Genomic DNA, 17,996 nt, shown 5'->3' on the forward strand with positions numbered 1-17,996 from the left:
AAGTAAAATGTAAAGAGGCAGTGAAGTGAAGTTTCTAAGATGGGACCATGGGAAGTAATCTAAAAGCATGTGAAGGAGCAGGCTTTTCCTTGGAAGAGAAACCGGCAAAGGCAAAAATGGGTGCAAATCCAAGTAGATTCTTAGATTCAGTAGTAGGAATATGAAGCTTCTATTTTATCTGTGATATGGGAAGCAAAGTAGGGTAGGGAGTTTGGGGGTGGGGGGTGAGAAGAAACCCAGAGGAAAGTATGACAGGTGGAGATTGAAGGGAGAATTGAAGATAACCCTGAATTCCAGAGCCAAAAACACAGGGGGAAAAAACCAGGTTTTTGGAAATAGAAAATAAGTCAATTGAATAGATTAATTCCTGAAGAAATCATTAAAAGAAAGACTGTAGTGGTAGGGCGCCTGGGTGGCTCAGTTGGTTAAGCGATTGCCTTCGGCTCAGGTCATGATCCTGGAGTCCCGGGATCGAGTCCCGCATCGGGCTCCCTGCTCAGCGGGGAGTCTGCTTCTCCCTCTGACCCTCCTCCCTCTCATGCTCTCTGTCTCTCATTCTCTCTCTCTCAAATAAATAAATAAAATCTTTAAAAAAAAAAAACAAAAAAGACTGTAGTGGTATTTTCTGTTTGCAGATATTAAATCCTGTCAAGCACCCATTTGGTCTTTATATCCCTTGACCCAGTAATCCTACATAGGGGAATTTATTCTTTAAAAAAAAAAATCTTTTAAAGGAAAAAGCTATATGTAGTGTTATAGACAAAATTACAGTATGATTTATAACAGGAAAAGAAAACCCAAATGATTGTGATGGCTAGTTTTATGTGACAACTTGGCTAGGCTACAGTGCCCAGTTACCTAATTAAATCTAGGTAATAATCTAGGTACTTCTGTGAAGGTATTTTGTAGATGTATTAAACATTTACAAGTCAACTGACATTAAATGAAGGGGATAATTCTTCCTACTAATGGTAGGCTTCATCCAATCAGGCTGAATGACCTCAAGAGCAAAACTGAGGTTTCCCACAAACGAAGAATTCTACTATTTCTGTTTCTCTAATAGAACACTGACTGATAACAATGGTTTTAGGCAAATTATGGAATATCATCCAAAATTTTATAATGAGCACAAAGAAATAACATGGGGAAATACTTATAAGTCAAAAAAAGGCAAACAACAAATTTAGGTCTACATTGTGATTACAACTATGTAAACATGTATGTTTATATGTAAGAAAAAAAAACAAGTGTTTATTCATTAGAGTAATGGAATCCTGGCTGAATTTTAAATTTATGAATAGTGTTATGAAATAGTCTGTGAAACAGAGCTCTGTTATTTTTAATGGAAGAAAGTTAGTAACATTATTGTTAAGCCTTATTAAAATTATGTAGCACTTCAAAGAAACTCCTAATAATCTAAAAGGAAACCACCAATTTTGGAAATGTTGTCTTGGATATTATAAAAAGAATGGACCCTCTGGAAGGTAAATATGCCTACAAGGGCCTCAATCTAATGCCATTTTTCAGTAACATAGAATTCTTCAAATCAAATAAAATGAAGAAAGACCCAGAATGGCAAAGAAGCCAGTGATCAACTTGATCAGCTTAAGAATTTCCCACAACCTTAACTAGCTAGCTAGCTAGCATCAGGGCATGCATCCAACTTTGACTCAGATCAGTTATTTGTACTGGGTAGCTAAATATTTAGCACACTAAGGTTTCTTCTCTCCTTCCCTCTCCCAACACCAGGCACTGAAAGGATTCTTTATGAACTTGAGAAAAACCAAATGCTCTCAGTAAAGAAGTCATATGGACCTCAGTTTGATGCTGGCTCCACTTTCATTCTTTCAAACAAAACATATTTATTGAGTGTCTACTATATGCTAGGAACTGTGAATATAATGGTGAGCAGAAAAAGATAATTTTTATTTTAAGGAAAAGGGTACTATATTAAAATTCATTCTCTTTAGGATGCCATGCCTTAAAGAGAAATAATTCTCTAGAGCTTACGGTCTGATAGGGCAGATAGAGATTACTCAAATAATGCCATAGTGTAATGGGTAAAAGTATGGTTCAATGTAAATAAATAATGATACAAATGCTGAAGTGTTTAAGAGTGAAGTGCACTGGGGTCTGCAACTTATTTGGAATGGATTCAAAATAAGATGGATTGATGAATGGATTAAGGGATGGATAGATATTAAAATACAGCAAAACATTACAAAATCTAAATAATGAGTATATGGGTGTTTGCTGCACATACTTCCCTCCTAATACTTTATTATAATTTTTAAACATACAAAAAAGTTGAAAGAAGTGTACCATGAAACAGTTTCAAGAGGAGTCAACCTAGGAAGGATTTTTTTTTAATTCTTATGTTAATCCCCATACATTACATCATTAGTTTTAGATGAAGTGTTCCATGATTCATTGTTTGTGCATAACACCCAGTGCTCCATGCAGAATGTGCCCTCCTCAATACCCACCTCCAGGCTAACCCATCCTCCCACCCCCCTCCCCTCTAGAACCCTCAGTTTGTTTTTCAGAGTCCATCGTCTCTCATGGTTCGTCTACCCCTCCGATTTCCCCCGCTTCATTCTTCCCCAGGAAGGATTTTTTGTGTGATGAAAATTTCAGTCTTTGACAAAGAGTTGTACTTAGATATTATAGATACCAAGAGGCAGTCTCAAAACCACTTAGTCAGTTTACCCATCAATATTCATTTGCTTGTGTTAGCTGACAGTGATAGGGAACATTCTACACTCAAGATACTAAGCTAAATGCTGGCACGATCCTGGTGGGAGTGGCCCTCAGGCACTAATTGTCTCTGTCTATAAAATCAGATTTAATAATCCCCTCTCAGTCTCTCAGAATTAAACAGGATACTGCATAGGGTAGCATTTTGAAAGACTCTTCCTACCACCCCAACTTTATCAAGTTCCATTCACTGTTGTTCCATGTGCACCAGCCATAATGGCTTTTTTTTTTTTAGTTCCTATGTTGAGCTAAATCAGAGCTGTCTAACAGAAATATAATATGAGCCATTAATACGAGCCACATGTGTAATCTTAAATTTCCTAGTAGCTTTGTTTTTAAAAGCTAAAAAAAAAAAGCGGGTGAAATTATAAATTAACCCAATTTATCCAAAATGTTAACATTTCGATATATAGTAAACATAAAAAATTAGTTGCATTACATTCTTTTTTCAGTACTAAACCTTCAAAATCTAGTATATATTTTATATTTATAGCACATCTGTATTTGAACCAGCCAAATTTCAAGTGTTCAGTAGCCATATTGTCTAGTAGTTACCATCTTGAGCATGATAGCTCCAAACTTTTAGCTACTTTCAGAGTCTTTGTGCATTTAAAATGTTCCCTCTGCATGACATGTTCTACGCCCTATTCTCTGAATGACTAATACCTATTTATCTTGCAGATCTTAAGTTTAAAAGCATCATCTCCTCAATGCGGCCTTCCCTTTCATCATTCCAAAATTCTCTACATTAGTCCTTTATCTCTTTTGTAGGACTTATCAAAACCTGCAACTATTTATTTGTACATTTAATGCTTTTCTTTGTCTTCCCCTCTGGAATGTAAGCTTTATAAGAGCAAGGAAAAGGATCATTTCTGTATTGTACCCAATTGTACCACAATGATTGGCACATAGGAAGCAACCAATAAGTATTTGTAGACTAATTAAGGAATTGATAAACAGATGCACTGTAGAGACGTACTGTGTTTGTATCCAAATGAAAGTATGTGTATTTTGCCATTCCCAACTAGCCTGGGACCTTTACAAAACAGTCAACTTCCGACAATTCTCTGGCAAGCAGCAATAGTTAGAAACATGATTTTGGGGACACCTGCGTGGCTCAGTCAGTTAAGCATCCAACTCTTGATTTTGGCTCAGGTCATGATCTCAGGGTCGCGATATCGATCCCCGATCCCCAAGTGGGGCTCTGTGCTGAGCGGGGAGCCTGCTTAAGATTCTCTCTCTCCCTCTGGTCTACCCCCACCCCACCCCAACCCTCCACCCCACTTGCTCATGCACGCACATGCGTTCTCTCTAAAAAAAAAAAAGAAAGAAAGAAAGAAAAAAACAACATGATTTTTGGGAAGAGAACAAGTTGTAAATAGCTTTACCATTCCCCAAGGAACCAGGAATTTTTTAGAAGTCAAGGGAAAATGAAGGAAGTGCCACTGGTCAAAGAAACATCCAAGTGATCAGGAGCCAACTAGATTTGGAGACAGATGATATGCATTAAAGACTGCAATTTCCAAACTCGTGGCCATGTTTTTATGCATAAGCCCTTAACTTCTCTCCATCTATAAAAATATGATGCCTTAAAGACAGAATTAAATTAAGTGAGATTATATATGAAAGTGTTTTGAAAATAGTAAAGCCTCAATATATATTGTCTCTAGGCTGCTCAGGAAATTGGACTTTCAAAAGTCTATCATCATGAATTGTTCCCCTTTGTTCACCTGGTTTGTTTTATTTTGCAGATTATAAATAGATAACTTCTTAAACTAATCAAGCAAAATCTATCCTGATAGCAAATAAAAATCTCAGACTCAGGACTGATAACTCCAGATGGGAAAATAATCTTAAATGGAAGAAAATCTTATAAAAATAGTAATTCTCTAACAGGTGATAGGGGGACTAAGAGTCCCTCCACTATATCAGGTCCCACTGTACCCATTCCCTGACCTCTAGCCCACTAAGAATTGTTTCCATACTAAAACATTGTTAATGATGGACTATGTCCTAGTGTATTACAGAACAAGGGTGAAGGCAGAGAGGAGGAGGCATGAAGGTAAAAAATCACTGTCACAAAATATTTGAGCTGGGGAAGTTAGGATCAGATTTAATGCATCTATAAAACAGCTAAGGAAAACTGAGGCTCAGAGTGGTTAAGTGATTTGCCAATGTCACACAGTAATAATCATAAAAAAGTCTTCAAATCCCAGCTTGATCTTTCTGCTCCTAAATTTCCTCATCTATAAAATGAGTATAAAACAGTATACCTCTTACAGGATTATTTTGAGGAGTAGAGGGAAAAATCAAATGTAAAGTACTTGGTACCATGAAAGTCCTTGGTAAAAGGTCAGTTGTAATGAGGCTGATGATGTTGATTTGTTCTCGATCTCATTTTTCCCCAGTGAACAATGACGTTGGGGGAAGCAGGTGGCTGGGAAACAGGGAGATCACCAACCCCAACTCATTTCTTAAAAACATTAAAAAACAGATGAAATGATACTATTGGCTACATTTCCACAATAAAAGGTTTGTTGGTTTGTTTCTTTTTTCTTTTTTCTTTTATTCCTCTGTATTCTCAAGAGCCTAAAGGCCCTGGCTTCAAATCATAGCTGTGCTGCTGAATAGCCTCAATTCAATTAACCTCTGTTTCCTATTCTGTAATATGGAGCTAAAACAATACCTGTCCTAACTAATCCACAGAGTTGTTGAAAAAATAAAGTGAGACAATATTAGTGAAAATATTTTGTACACTAGAGACCCTTCACCATCCAGGCCTTGCTTCCTCTCTGCTCTTACCACTCCCCACCTTGTACCCTACCCTTTAAGCGTACTAAAATACTCAGAGTTCCCCAAACATGCTCTCAAGCCTGCCAGCCCTCATGCTGCTCTCTTCCAGGAAGGTGCTTCCTCTCTCCTCTCTTCCCACCCCTCCCCAACTGTGCTTGGTTAACCCCTGTTCGTCTCTCAGAACAAAACTTAAGCTGTCACTTGCATTAAGAAGGCTTGCCAGACCACCCTCATTTCAGGTGGAGTAGATGCCTTTCCTCTGTCTTTACATAGCATGAGCCTGTATCTCCACATGTCATTTTTGTCTCAGTATAATTGTCTATGGACATGTCTGTTTCTCAACTATAAGCTTAAGGGTAGGGACCAGATATGATTCATCTATTTCTTCAGAGCCCCTGACAATGCCTGATGCTTAATATGTGTTTAGCAAATGAAACTTAAATGACAATTAAAACATTAGTTTTCATATGGTAGGTACCTAAGACTTTTATGCAAAATATTATAATATAAAGCAATACTCAATCTTGGCTGCATATCAAAATCACCTATAAACCTTCAAAAATAGAAATTCCAAGAGATTTTGATTAGACCTTAGAGCCCAGGCAACAGTATTTCTTTTTTTTTTTTTTACATCTTCACAAGTAGTTCAGATGCATAGCCAAAATTCAAAACCACTGCTACAATTGAAGTCATTAAATTATAACAATTCTACCCAACATCTACATAGCTTAACATCCTACAATTCATTTTCACATATATTAATTTTTTAATCCAGTATCATTGACATACAGTGTTATTATTAGTTTCAGGCGCATAATATTCATTTTCACATATATTATTAATTGAATCTTCACAACTCTGTTAGGTGTTATTTCTATTTTCCAAACTAAGAAATAGATATTTAAATAAGTGTCCAAATAGGTCTTTGCCTAACTTCAAATTTAATGCTCTCCCTTCTATCTCTCTCTCCTTCCCTAGAAAGTGACAGGTAATATTGCAGCAACATACCAAGTACATGCAGACAAGGGTTCAAATGAGAAAGACATGGATCCCAGCTTCTTGGGAATCAGGGAGAGAATAAGAAAAGCTAGGCCTTGAAGATATAGGCAGGCAGAGGAGGGTGGAACCCACACATATTGTCACCGTCATTTATCATCCCAAAAGAGTCAAAAGGCAGATCCTGTAAAGGAAAAAAATGTTCTTACCAGCCTCACTTGGTACTTAAATAGTCTGCAAGGGACACTGGAGAGGTCTGGAAGTAGAAAAGTGGAGGAAGAAAGTCCCAAACACAAGAGTGAACTTACCAATGCTGCATGCAAATTACCTCACCCTGACACCATGGAGTAAGAGCCAAGACATAATGGACTTGTTATAACTAAGACTTAGATCAACTTTAGAGAATTAATACCAAACAAAATCATATTAATGAGGGATCAATGAGCTTCTGGTTCTTTCTAGGATTATTATCACACTATTCTTAGAGAGGGGATAATCTGGAGGATCCTAGCACATAGATCATTTCCCCCATCTCAAAGACTAGAAGGATAGAATGGTGGAGGAAGTTACTTACGAAAAGTAAAGCTTAATACAAGAGTAGAAAAATGTATGACATGATGTTAATAAATTTATGACGGCAAAGGGAAATGAATATTCAGGCAGTTGTGACTCAGAACGCTGGATTAAGTCTGATCTCTCAGCTTCAGTGGTAAAATGTTATCTTGTGAGTCTGTATTATCATGACCATGTGACATAGTTTTACCAGCAATTATTTTTTTGTAGTTCAAACTCTGGACTTCAGTCAGAATTTTCTTAGGGGGAAAAGGCTAAAGGGATTAGGAAGCAATCTAAAAGGACATTTCTAGTGCTCCAAAGTTTAGTTTGATAGTTTAAAAGGCAATATGATATAGTGGCAAAAGTGAAGTACTACACTGAGATTCAAAAATGTAGTTCTAAACCAATATTTAGTCATTTGCTAATGATGTGCCTTTGAGCAAACCAAGACTTCTATAATCCAGTCTCCTAACTCGTAAAATGGAAATACCTATCTCATGGGGCTGTCGTGAAGACTAAACAAAAAACACCAGGGAAAGATGTTATTCTTTTCCCTGTATGAATGATAAATGTAAATGCATGTAAAACTCTCTTCACCAGTCTTTCTGTGCACAAAAAAAGAGAGCAGGCTAAATGAAGAAAAAAATTTATTTTAACTCTCACAGCAATATACGTGTAAAACATTCCTGTATTGTCTCCTCTACACAGAAAAATTAAAGCAGCCTGGGTAATGAACGTAACTCATAATTGCTGGTATCAGGTGAATATGAACTGGAATGGAGGTCTACCACTTACTTTCAGCAAAATCTTGAACAGGTTCTTGTTGCCAGTTTGAGCCTCAACCTCCTTATCCATTAAACAGAGATACCAGTAATCATCTTAAATGCTTATTTTGAAGATTGGAGAAAACAACTCACATAATGTCTGGTACATAACAGGTGTCAATAAAGTTTACCACCACCTAACAACTGCTAACAAATTACACTCTCCAAAGTTTCCTTTATATTCAGTATTTTATTAAGTTGCTTTGTAACCTTATAAGCTAGTCATAGCAACTGTTACTATCCCCATCTTACAGTTGGACAAAAGGAACAGAGATAAAAATACTTCCATAAGGTCATACAGTAATAAGAGACGAAATTAAATTTCCCTGACCATTCCTCCCACCCCAAATTACATTAGTCCTTAGGAATTAAAATGACATCTATGAAATAGTATATGCTTTTGAAAACCTTAAGCTTCTCTCTTTACAAAAATAAAAGTTTTTCCCCCCTACTTTCTGGTTATGGTTTAGAAAGATAAAAAAAGTGGGGGGGGGGGAGAAAAATTCATTAAAACCAGCCACAACGGAATTGAGCATTGTCTCAAATTAGCAACTATTGATTCCATCTTGATTTTTCTTTTCACTTTCCCCAACAAAGCCATTGATCTCTTAATTAAAATTTTTTAAAGATCTGCTTATCAAAATGATACTTATTTGATAAACTATTCCTTAACTGAGAAAAAAAATTAGAAAGACAAATTTGTCCCATCTTCACGAGTATACATCACTTTTTTACCCCTCTATTTCATCATTTCAGCACTACAGCACTTATCATACCATATTGTAATATCTTTAACACCTTGAGGACTTGAACCGCATCCTATGCATACCTGAACATCCTGTCCCAGCAAGGGGACTTGCACTTGGTAGAGAAAGACTCAGTAAGTGTTTATAAATAAATGAACAAATGAAGCCAATCTCTCAGAGGGAAGTTAGGAAAGGAGAAACTGGATATGGTATCTTGGGGCTAATAGGAAAGTGAAAGAAACAAAATATTTTAAGAGCTTTATAAGGAAGAGAAACCTTTGTGTGGAGTCAAACGGGGCGGCCCTTGTATGGCTTTAAGTATCACTAGAGAAAGACAAAAACCACAGAAGATCCGGAAGAGACAGTTTCAAGTCAAAAGACTCAAAAGTTAGGGCACTTATATAGATCTGCAAAACCAGGTTGCAAATTCCCAAGAAACAATCCTAGCCTAAGATATTTCAAAAGCAGTTTTCAGGTAAAAGAACTCTAGCTGAAAAATACTACAGGCTTTGGTGGAGAAGGACAGATGTAAAACAGAAGAAAAGCTCAGTCTAAAACAAATCCCCCAAAATGTTAGAATCCACTTGGATTTGCATATTGGACTATGGTTCCTCTTCATTCTGAGAACTATTCTTAAATAAAATCCCAGTATAACAGCTGGCTGTAAACAGGACTAAATCCTCTTATATTTTTCATTCAACAAATATTTGAGAGCCTGCTATATGCAGTCCCTGCTCTAGGCATCGGCAATAAGGTAGCAAACAAAACAGACAAAATGCTCTCAGGAAGCTTTCAATCTAGTGGCAAAAGATACATGACTGACAGATGGGATGGAATGGCAGGCAGTAAGTGCTAAAGAAGAAAAAGAAGGGAGGGAGAGAGCAACAGTACAGAAGGAAAGAGTGGGAAGGAGCTGGCAAGGAGCTGGTCTTATCAAAAACAGATCTTTTAACCCAGTGGTTTTCAAACTTTAGCAAGTGTCAGAATCACCTGGAGGGCTTGTTAAAGCAGAGGTTTGGGGGCCCCATCCCCAGTTTTTCATCTGTAGGTCCAGGATGGGAAAAGTAATTTGCAATTCTATCAAATTCCCAGATTATGTTGATGCTGTTGGTGTAGGGACGGCACTTGGAGCTAACTGTTCTAACCCAACAGATTAGGAAGCCTCTATCCCATAGGTCTTGATTTACTTCTTTATATATTCATTCATTTCAAAAATATATTCAGTGCCAAGAACTCTGCTAGTCACTAAAATTAAACAGATCCTGCCTTCAAGAAATTTACAGGCTAGGGCACCTGGGTGGCTCAGTTGGTTAAGCGACTGCCTTCAGCTCAGGTCATGATCCTGGAGTCCCGGGATCCAGTCCCGCATCAGGCTCCCTGCTCAGTGGGGAGTCTGCTTCTCCCTCTGACCCTCTCCCTTCTCATGCTCTCTCTCTCTCTCTCAAATAAATAAACAAAATCTTAAAAAAAAAAAAAAGAAAGAAAGAAATTCACAGGCTAATGGGGGGGGACTCAAATAATTGCAATAGAATACTATAGAGAGCTCTGAGACTGGTATGTACATGAGCCAGAGGATGGAAAAGCAACCAATTCTATGGAAGTAACAGGAGTGACTTAGGGATTGCTTCCCAGAGGTCCAACAAGCACTTCTCCACAGGCTTATAGTGGGTGGGAAGCCAGCATTTCCAATGAGAAAAATAGCACCAGGCAAAAGCAGAGATGAGAAAAAGTATGGCAGAGGAGTTATAGAAAGTGAGGCTGCAAAGGTAAGCAGTAATCTGATCTCCGAGAGCTTCTCATTCATGTTAAAGAGTTTAAAATTTTATCTTTAGGCAATGACTAGTTGGGAAGTAGGGAGAAATGATGTGATCAGGTATAATTTTACAAAGATCTCTCTGGACACATAGGGCCCTTCTTTCACAAAGCACTAGTTTCTCCAAGCCTACATGGCCTCCTAACGTGTGCTTACTAAATGTATATTTAATTGAACTGAACAAGCTTTCCGTCAAGTGCTATCTTATGGATGAGAGCCAGGCCACCACCTTCCTCACAAGACTCACTTTGGCCTGGACAAGACTTGTAAAACAGGTCCAGCAGCCTCAATTATTGCACATTACTCCTTGTACAACTGGAGTCCCCCCAGAGATTAGGGCAGGCCTTCATTGTTTACATGTCTACTCACCCACTAGACTTTGAGCTCTCTGAAAACAGAATGTCTTAATAGACTCTGAATGCCCATAGCCCTAGCAGGAGACCCAAAACATAGTAGCTCCAGATCCAGTAATGTTGGGTAAACTAATGACTGAGTAAGCAAATTTACCAATAAACCCATGAGATCATATAGGTAAGGATATGGATAAGCTTCAGGGTCCATGTCCCCAAACCCCTTCTGAGAAGTAGAGTCTCCAGTTGAGGCAAGGTGGATTTCATATACACTTGATAAAGGATTTCCCAAATAGGAACAAAAAAAAAATGTTACAAGTGCCATAAAAATCCTGCCAGGTTTCTGGGGGCCCCAATGAGAAGTAAGTTTTGCCTGAAAGGAGTTTGAAGGCAGATGCCAGCAAAGACCTGGGGGGGTGGGTAGGGGAATGAGGCGAGTGGCGGGATTATTCAGCGGACTCTTCAAAGCTGAGTACGTGCTGGATACCTGCCGATTTCTAGGGCTTAAAAAGTCCTGGAATTTTAAGGCTAGGAGTGACCTGCTCAAGATCACAAAGTAAGTAGGTGAAGTCACAAGGTAAGACCAATGAGGCATCTATATACTGTTGAGTCCTGTTTTCTCCTGACAAAGACACAGCAGGCAAAATGAAAGATTATTCTCAGGAACAAGTTTTCAAATATGGGCTAGACTAGTGAATTGAATTTTTATTGGTAACCACAGTACTAACCCTTCCCTAACCTTTCAGTTCTGGGGAAAAAGTGTAAGACAGTTACCCAAGCAGTTTAACAAACAAGAGGCACTTTGCTCCCAACACACATAAATACCAAAACTTCTAAAGCATTCTTCCAAAGTACCCGCAGTAATGTTTGCTGCTGAAACACCGAAGACCGTAAAGGCCATAATAATCACGTCTTTCGAAATGGAGTATTGGACATAAAGTAACTGTCAGTCTCCTTTCCTTGTTTGTTTCTAACTCCACAAGTCAGGGTATTCCCGGGGTGGGGGAGGGGCTGCATAAGTCAAGCTCCATCCAGCCGTGTTTTTCAAGGAGGTGAACGCCAGAGGTGAGTCCCCCCGGCCTGAACAGGAGGGACTTTTTCCATGCAGAATGAATCGACGCCGCTTTGCCTGGCTTCCCGCTGGCCCGCCAGGCTTAGCGCCGGAGCCCCGCAAAGTTCGCAAGGGAGGCGGCTCCCAGCCCCAGACCGGTCGGGTCTCCCGGCCCCTCCCCCGCTCCGGCCCTCCCCCGGGCTCCCCGGGTCTCCAGCTTCTGAGACCGCCGGCCTCGCCGGGCAGTGCGCAGGGGCCTTTGTTGGTCCGCCAGGAGCCGCGGCCGCGCCGGGCGGCGCCCCGCCTCACCTTACCTGGCGCCCCCTCCCGCCTACCCTGCCCGGCCGCAGGGAATGAATGGGCCCCGGCCCCCACCCCGCGCCGCGCCCACCCCCGCGCCCCCACCCCGCAGCCTGCGACGCCACGGCGGCCGCGCGGGAGGCCGGCTCTCACCTTCCGCGCTCGCTCGGCTCGACTCCGCTCCTCCTCCTCCTCCTCCTCCTCCACCCGGGTGGCGGCGGTCGAGCCGGGGAGTGAGCGCGCGGGTGTGCGCGAGGGGCCGCTTCACTTTCTCGCTCCCGCCGCCGCCGCCGCCGCCGCCGCCGCCGCGCTCGGCGCCTCCCCCAGCCTGCTCTTGCCGGGGGGTCCCCTCAGGACGGGCTGGGGGGCGGGGGTCAGCGACGGCCAGGGGGCCGGAGGCAGTTCGGCGACGCGGGAGAAGGGGATGCTGTGAGGGGCGAGAGTGTGCGGGGATTCGGGCGGCCTCTGGGGAACGAGGTGGGAGACAGTTCGCTGAGAGATCTTGAGAGCGCGGGGCCCCGTGAAAGAGGGGAGAGTCTGAGGGAAAGCGTCTGGGAAGTAGGACCGCAGAGCCGGTGAGGGAGACGGCGGGGAGGCGCGAGGGACGAGCGCAGTGGGAGGGAGCGTTGTGGGGGGAAGCCGTGAGGGGGCGTCTACAGTGCGGCCGGCACCTAGGGCACAGCTGCAGCCGCGGCCCGGCCGCCTCGCCCGCCCGCCGCCGCGCTATTGTACGCCGCGGGGCCCGGCCCGACCGCCTCTCCCACCGGCCCCCGCCCCCTCCCCGCGAGGCCGCGGCGCCCGCCGAAACCGGCCCGCCCCGCCTCCCGCAGGTGGGAGGGGGCGGGAGCGCTGCCCGACCCACGTGAGGAGGCCAACCCAGGCGTGGGGGAGGGCGAGCGCCTGGGATGACGTCATCGGCGCATGACGCCAGAGGCTGGGGAATCACCCGGCTGCCGCGTGATGTCATTGCGCCCGCGTCTTTTCTCCCCGTGCACCCTCTTCGGCTGGAGGCACCTTTGCGCGGCCTTTCCCTGGGAAGGTTTTGGGACGATTTGGGGGGGCGTTAGTGGTGTGTGTAGTATAGGGTCCAAAAAGACGGCTAACCCCTTGGCCTGCTGGTCCCCTTCAGGTTAAAAAGCACCACCGCTTTTCTGCTAGCTTTCATTGCCAAGAGCTAAATTTGAATACCCCATCTCCTGTGACCTCAAAGTCAGACAATTATTATACTGTTTCGTTTCTTTGTGGGTAGAGGTGCGAGGCGGGAGACCCAGAAAGGATAATGGGTGTTTGAACTATCGTGAACTGATAGAATGGGTTTCCTTTCCCCTTGTTCTCCTACCACGGAGACTACGTTCAACCCAAACCTTTCCCCTGAGCTCAGACTGTATATTTCCTAATACCTCCTGGACAGCATCACTTGCATACCCCACTGTACCTCAAACTCCCTATGTCCAGAACTGAAACAACATTAGTGACAAAGGGTCTGGAATCAGATTGCCTTGCTTCAATTCCCAGGTGCGCTAACTTTAGTGATAGGACCTTAACATTTCTAAGCCACAATTTCTGCATAATCAATAGTACTTGTGTATCCTTAACTCCGTCTCTCTATGCCTATTTTACCATAATAGAAAATACAACCTATTACCATTTCCCCCAAACTTACTAATGTTACTTGCTGGTGTCAGTGAATGGACCGCCATCGCCCAATCCGCTATGCCAGAAACCTGGACATAGCCCCCATTCTTACTCCGCCATCACCCTTACCAAGTTGGTTATCAACTCTAGGAGACTATATAGAGTCTCCTAAATATTTCTCAAGTCCTTGCCGTTCTCTTCACTTACCGTCACCTGGACAATTGGAGCCGCTTTCAGTCTCCAGATTCAATCCATTCTTGCTGGTGACCACAGAAGTCTTTTAAAACCACAAATCTGATGATGCCTTCCCCTGTTTAAAGACTCTGAAAGGCTTTTGTTGCTTTCAGGATGAAGTCCAGACTCCTTAACTTGGCACTGTACAACTTTTGTGCTTATAGCAGTCTTTCTAGCTTCCTCTCACGTGGAATATCTTTTGTTCCAGCTACACTGAAATGCTACTTAATGTTCTTTGAGTGCACATTTCTTCATATCGCTGAGCCCTTATATCTTTATCTCACTGGCCAACACTTACCCATTCATTCTGCAAAGCCCAGCTCAGATGTCATGTTCATTTATTCATTCAACTAATATTTCTTAAGTTTCCTGGAACCTTCACAATATGTTCTAAGTGTTGTAATCCTACAACACTTCCATGCCTTTTGTGGCAGGTAGCACAGTCTAGTAACTGTATTTGTGTATCTAACTTCCTAAGCTCCTTGAGAGCAAGTCACATTCCTATCCATACTATCCTTATTCCCAGTACCTAGAACAGTGCCTGATACACAGTAAGAATAAATATGTTATAAAAATGCATTTAATAGGGGCGCCTGGGTGGTTTAGTCATTAAGCGTCTGCCTTCGGCTCAGGTCATAATCCCAGGGTCCTGGGATCGAGCCCCATGTCGGGCTCCCTGCTCTGCGGGAAGCCTGCTTCTCCCACTCCCACTCCCCCTGCTTGTGCTCCCTCTCTCACTGTCTCTTTCTGTCAAATAAATAAATAAAATCTTTTTTAAAAATGTATTAAATAAATCTTTACATAGTGCTTACTATGTGCCAGACACTGTTCTAAGCACTGCCTCCTTTAAACCTCCAATAACCCTATGAGATAGACTACTGGTATCTCCCCATTTTATTGATGAGGAAACTGAGGTGCAGAGGGGTTAATTTAACCCAAGGTCATAATCTAGCAAACTAATTCTAATCTAAACTGTTTTTGCTTGGTCTCTGGTGGACAAAATAATGGCTCCCTAAAGATGTTCATACTCTAATCCCAAGGACCTATAAATATATTACCTTCCACGACAAAAGAGATTTTTGTGGTTAAGGATCTTGAGATGAGGAGGTTATTCTGGATTATCCGGGGGAGATTCAATGTAATCACAAGGATCCTTAAAAGTGAAAGGGGGGAGGAGTGTGGAAAAGGGAAACAAGACTGAGGAAGAGGTAGATTCAACTACAGAAGAGGTCAGATGTGAGATGTGATTCAATGTGAGAAGCACTCTACTCACCCTTTGAATACAGAGGAAGAGAGCTACCAGCTAAAGAATAAAACTCCAAAAGTGGGAAAAGGCAAGAAAACAGATCCTTCCTCAGAATCTCCAGAAAGGAACAGAGTCCTGCTGACACTTTGATTTTAGTCCAGTGATACCCATTTCAGACATCTGAACCACAGAACTGTAAAATAATGAGTGTGTGTTGTTTTAAATCGCTATATTTGTGATAGTTTGTTGCAGCAGCAATAGGAAACATACAGTGTCAAATCAAGGGCAACTGCAGGTGCCTGGGTGGCTCGGTCACTTAAGCATCTGACTTCAGCTCAGGTGGTGATCTCAGGGTCCCAGGATCAAGCCCCAAGTCAGGCTCCACACTCAGCACGGAGTTGCTTCTTCCTCTCCCTCTGCCCCACTGCCCCCCACTATCTCATGCGTGCTCTCTCTCTCTCTCAAATAAATAAATAAAATCTTTTAAAAAAAAATCAAGGGTGAGGGTGACTGCTGTAGGCTAACAATTGGAGGGGGCTACGTGCTGGCGGTACAAGGTTCTTACTTGCATCTACCCAAATGTCTCCATCCCAGGCCTCAGGGTCGCACTCCCTGCCTACAAGAACCCTGACGTTAGCATAAGAGAACATTCAAGGGATCACTGCCACCCTAACTATTATATTCTGAGCCTGGTTTTCAGCAGTCTGCTCCCCAGGTGCAGAAGAGGGTTCTTTAAAAATCTTCCATGGGGGTGCCTGGGTGGCTCGGTCCCCTAAGCATCTGCCTTCGGCTCAGGTCATGATTCCAGGGTCCTGGGATCGAGCCCCACATTAGGCTTCCTGTTCAGTGGGGAGTCTGCTTCTCCCTCTCTGGCTCCCCTGCTTGTTCTCTCTCTCTCTCCCTCTCTCAAATAAATAAAATTTTAAAAATAAATAAAAATAAAAATCTTCCATAGAGGTCTTCTGGAGTTCATACCATGTCCTGAATTGATGGGTGGATGACCTGACCCTGAAATTCCCTTTCTTCAAGGCTTTTTTTTTTACCTGATTTTTATGTATGTATGTATTTATTTACTTTTTTATTTAAGGCGGGGAGGGACAGAGAAAGAGGAGAGAGAATCTTAAGCAGGCTTCACGCCCAGCACAGAGCCCAATGTGGGCTTGATCTCACAATCCTGAGATCATGACCTGAGCCAAAATCAAGAGTCGACACTTAACCAACTGAGCCACTCAGGCACCCCAAGGCTTTTTTTTAGATAAACTTTTTTTTTTTTTCGTAAACTCTATGCCCAACATGGGGCTTGAACTCACAACCCCGAGATCAAGAGTCACATGCTCACCCGACTGAGTAAGCCACGTGCCCCTTTCTTTAAGACATTCAAGATAGTTAATAAAATCCAGCCAACTCCTTGAAATTATAATTAGCATTGCCCCATACCCCATAATTAGCATACCCCATGCAAGAACTAGACCATGCATTCTCAATCAGGGCCAATATCTCCCCCAAAGAAGTGAAAATTTGGTTTGTTTTTTTTTAAGTTTTTATTTAAATTCCAGTTAGTTAATATACAGTGTGGTATTAGTTTCAGGTGTACAATTTAATAATTTGATATGAAAATTTGTTCTAAGGTAGGAAAAGAATGGATATCTTAGATATTGCAATGGTTTATGGCCTCCAAAGATCAGCCCTATTTGACAAAATCTTATTCCTTAGTATCAATTTCTCTGGCTAAGGATACTTTATTTGTATTGAGCTATAATTGACATATAACATTATATTAGTTTTAGGTATACAACACAATGATTTGATACAGGCACATATTGTAAAGCAATTGCCACCGCCTAAGTTTCGTTAACATCCATTACCACATATAGTTATAAATTTTTTTCTTGTGATGAGAACTTTTTTTTTTAAGATTTTATTTATTTATTTGAGAGAGAGAATGAGAGAGAGAGAGAGCATGAGAGGGGGGAGGGTCAGAAGGAGAAGCAGACTCCCTGCCGAGCAGGGAGCCCGATGCGGGACTCGATCCCGGGACTCCAGGATCATGACCTGAGCCGAAGGCAGTCGCTTAACCAACTGAGCCACCCAGGCGCCCCATGTGATGAGAACTTTTAAGATCTACTCTCTTAGCAACTTTTCAAATATACAAAACACTATTGTTAACTATGGTCACCATGCTATACATTACATCCTCAGGACTTTATCTTGTAACTGTAAGTTTGTATCTTTTGACCACCTTTACCCCTTTTGCCACTCTCCCACCCAGGATTCTTTTCACTTAATTTTTCTCCTTAGGAGGGTGATTTTTTTTTTTTTTTTAATGTTGAGAATCCCTATACTAGAGCTACTGCATAATCTAATGTACTTCTTCCATTTGTTCTTCCATTCCACCACAGGGGAAGAGCTGAGCTGTGACAGCATAGAATATCAGGGGCTATCACCAGCTATTGAGTCCTTGTTGCCATCTGATCAGCGAGTAATTCCATTCCATAATTCTATCCTGAGAGTGCTCACTTTGGGGTCTCTCCTGGTACCATCAACCCAAGTTTAGGTTCCCAAAAACCAGAGCCTGAGATAAATACTTGGGTGCAGGCAGTTTATTTGGGAGGTGACCCTAGGAAACAGGAATGAAGGAAAAAGGAAAGCCAATGTAGAGTGTGTTATTTAGGGTCTCACTTCTGCCAGAGCCTCAG

At 42.0% G+C, this 17,996-nt stretch overlaps 1 protein-coding gene across 2 annotated transcripts in view; it reads right to left on the reverse strand.

Annotated features, from left to right (window-relative positions):
- Positions 1 to 17,996, reverse strand: part of PAK1 (p21 (RAC1) activated kinase 1) — a 223,369-nt gene that overhangs the window by 128,252 nt on the left and 77,121 nt on the right. Inside the window, exon 1 of one of the 2 annotated variants that reach the window (XM_034995450.1) lies at positions 12,339 to 12,361. The exons of the other annotated variant lie outside the window; for it this stretch is intronic. The gene's annotated coding sequence lies outside the window, so the exon portion shown is untranslated. Of the gene's footprint in view, positions 1 to 12,338; positions 12,362 to 17,996 lie in introns of those variants that run through there. 2 annotated transcript variants of the gene reach the window in all.

This window comes from Mirounga leonina, unplaced genomic scaffold (genome assembly GCF_011800145.1).
Source record: "Mirounga leonina isolate KUSES-001 unplaced genomic scaffold, KU_Mleo_1.0 Mir_92, whole genome shotgun sequence".
Lineage (NCBI taxonomy): Eukaryota > Metazoa > Chordata > Mammalia > Carnivora > Phocidae > Mirounga > Mirounga leonina.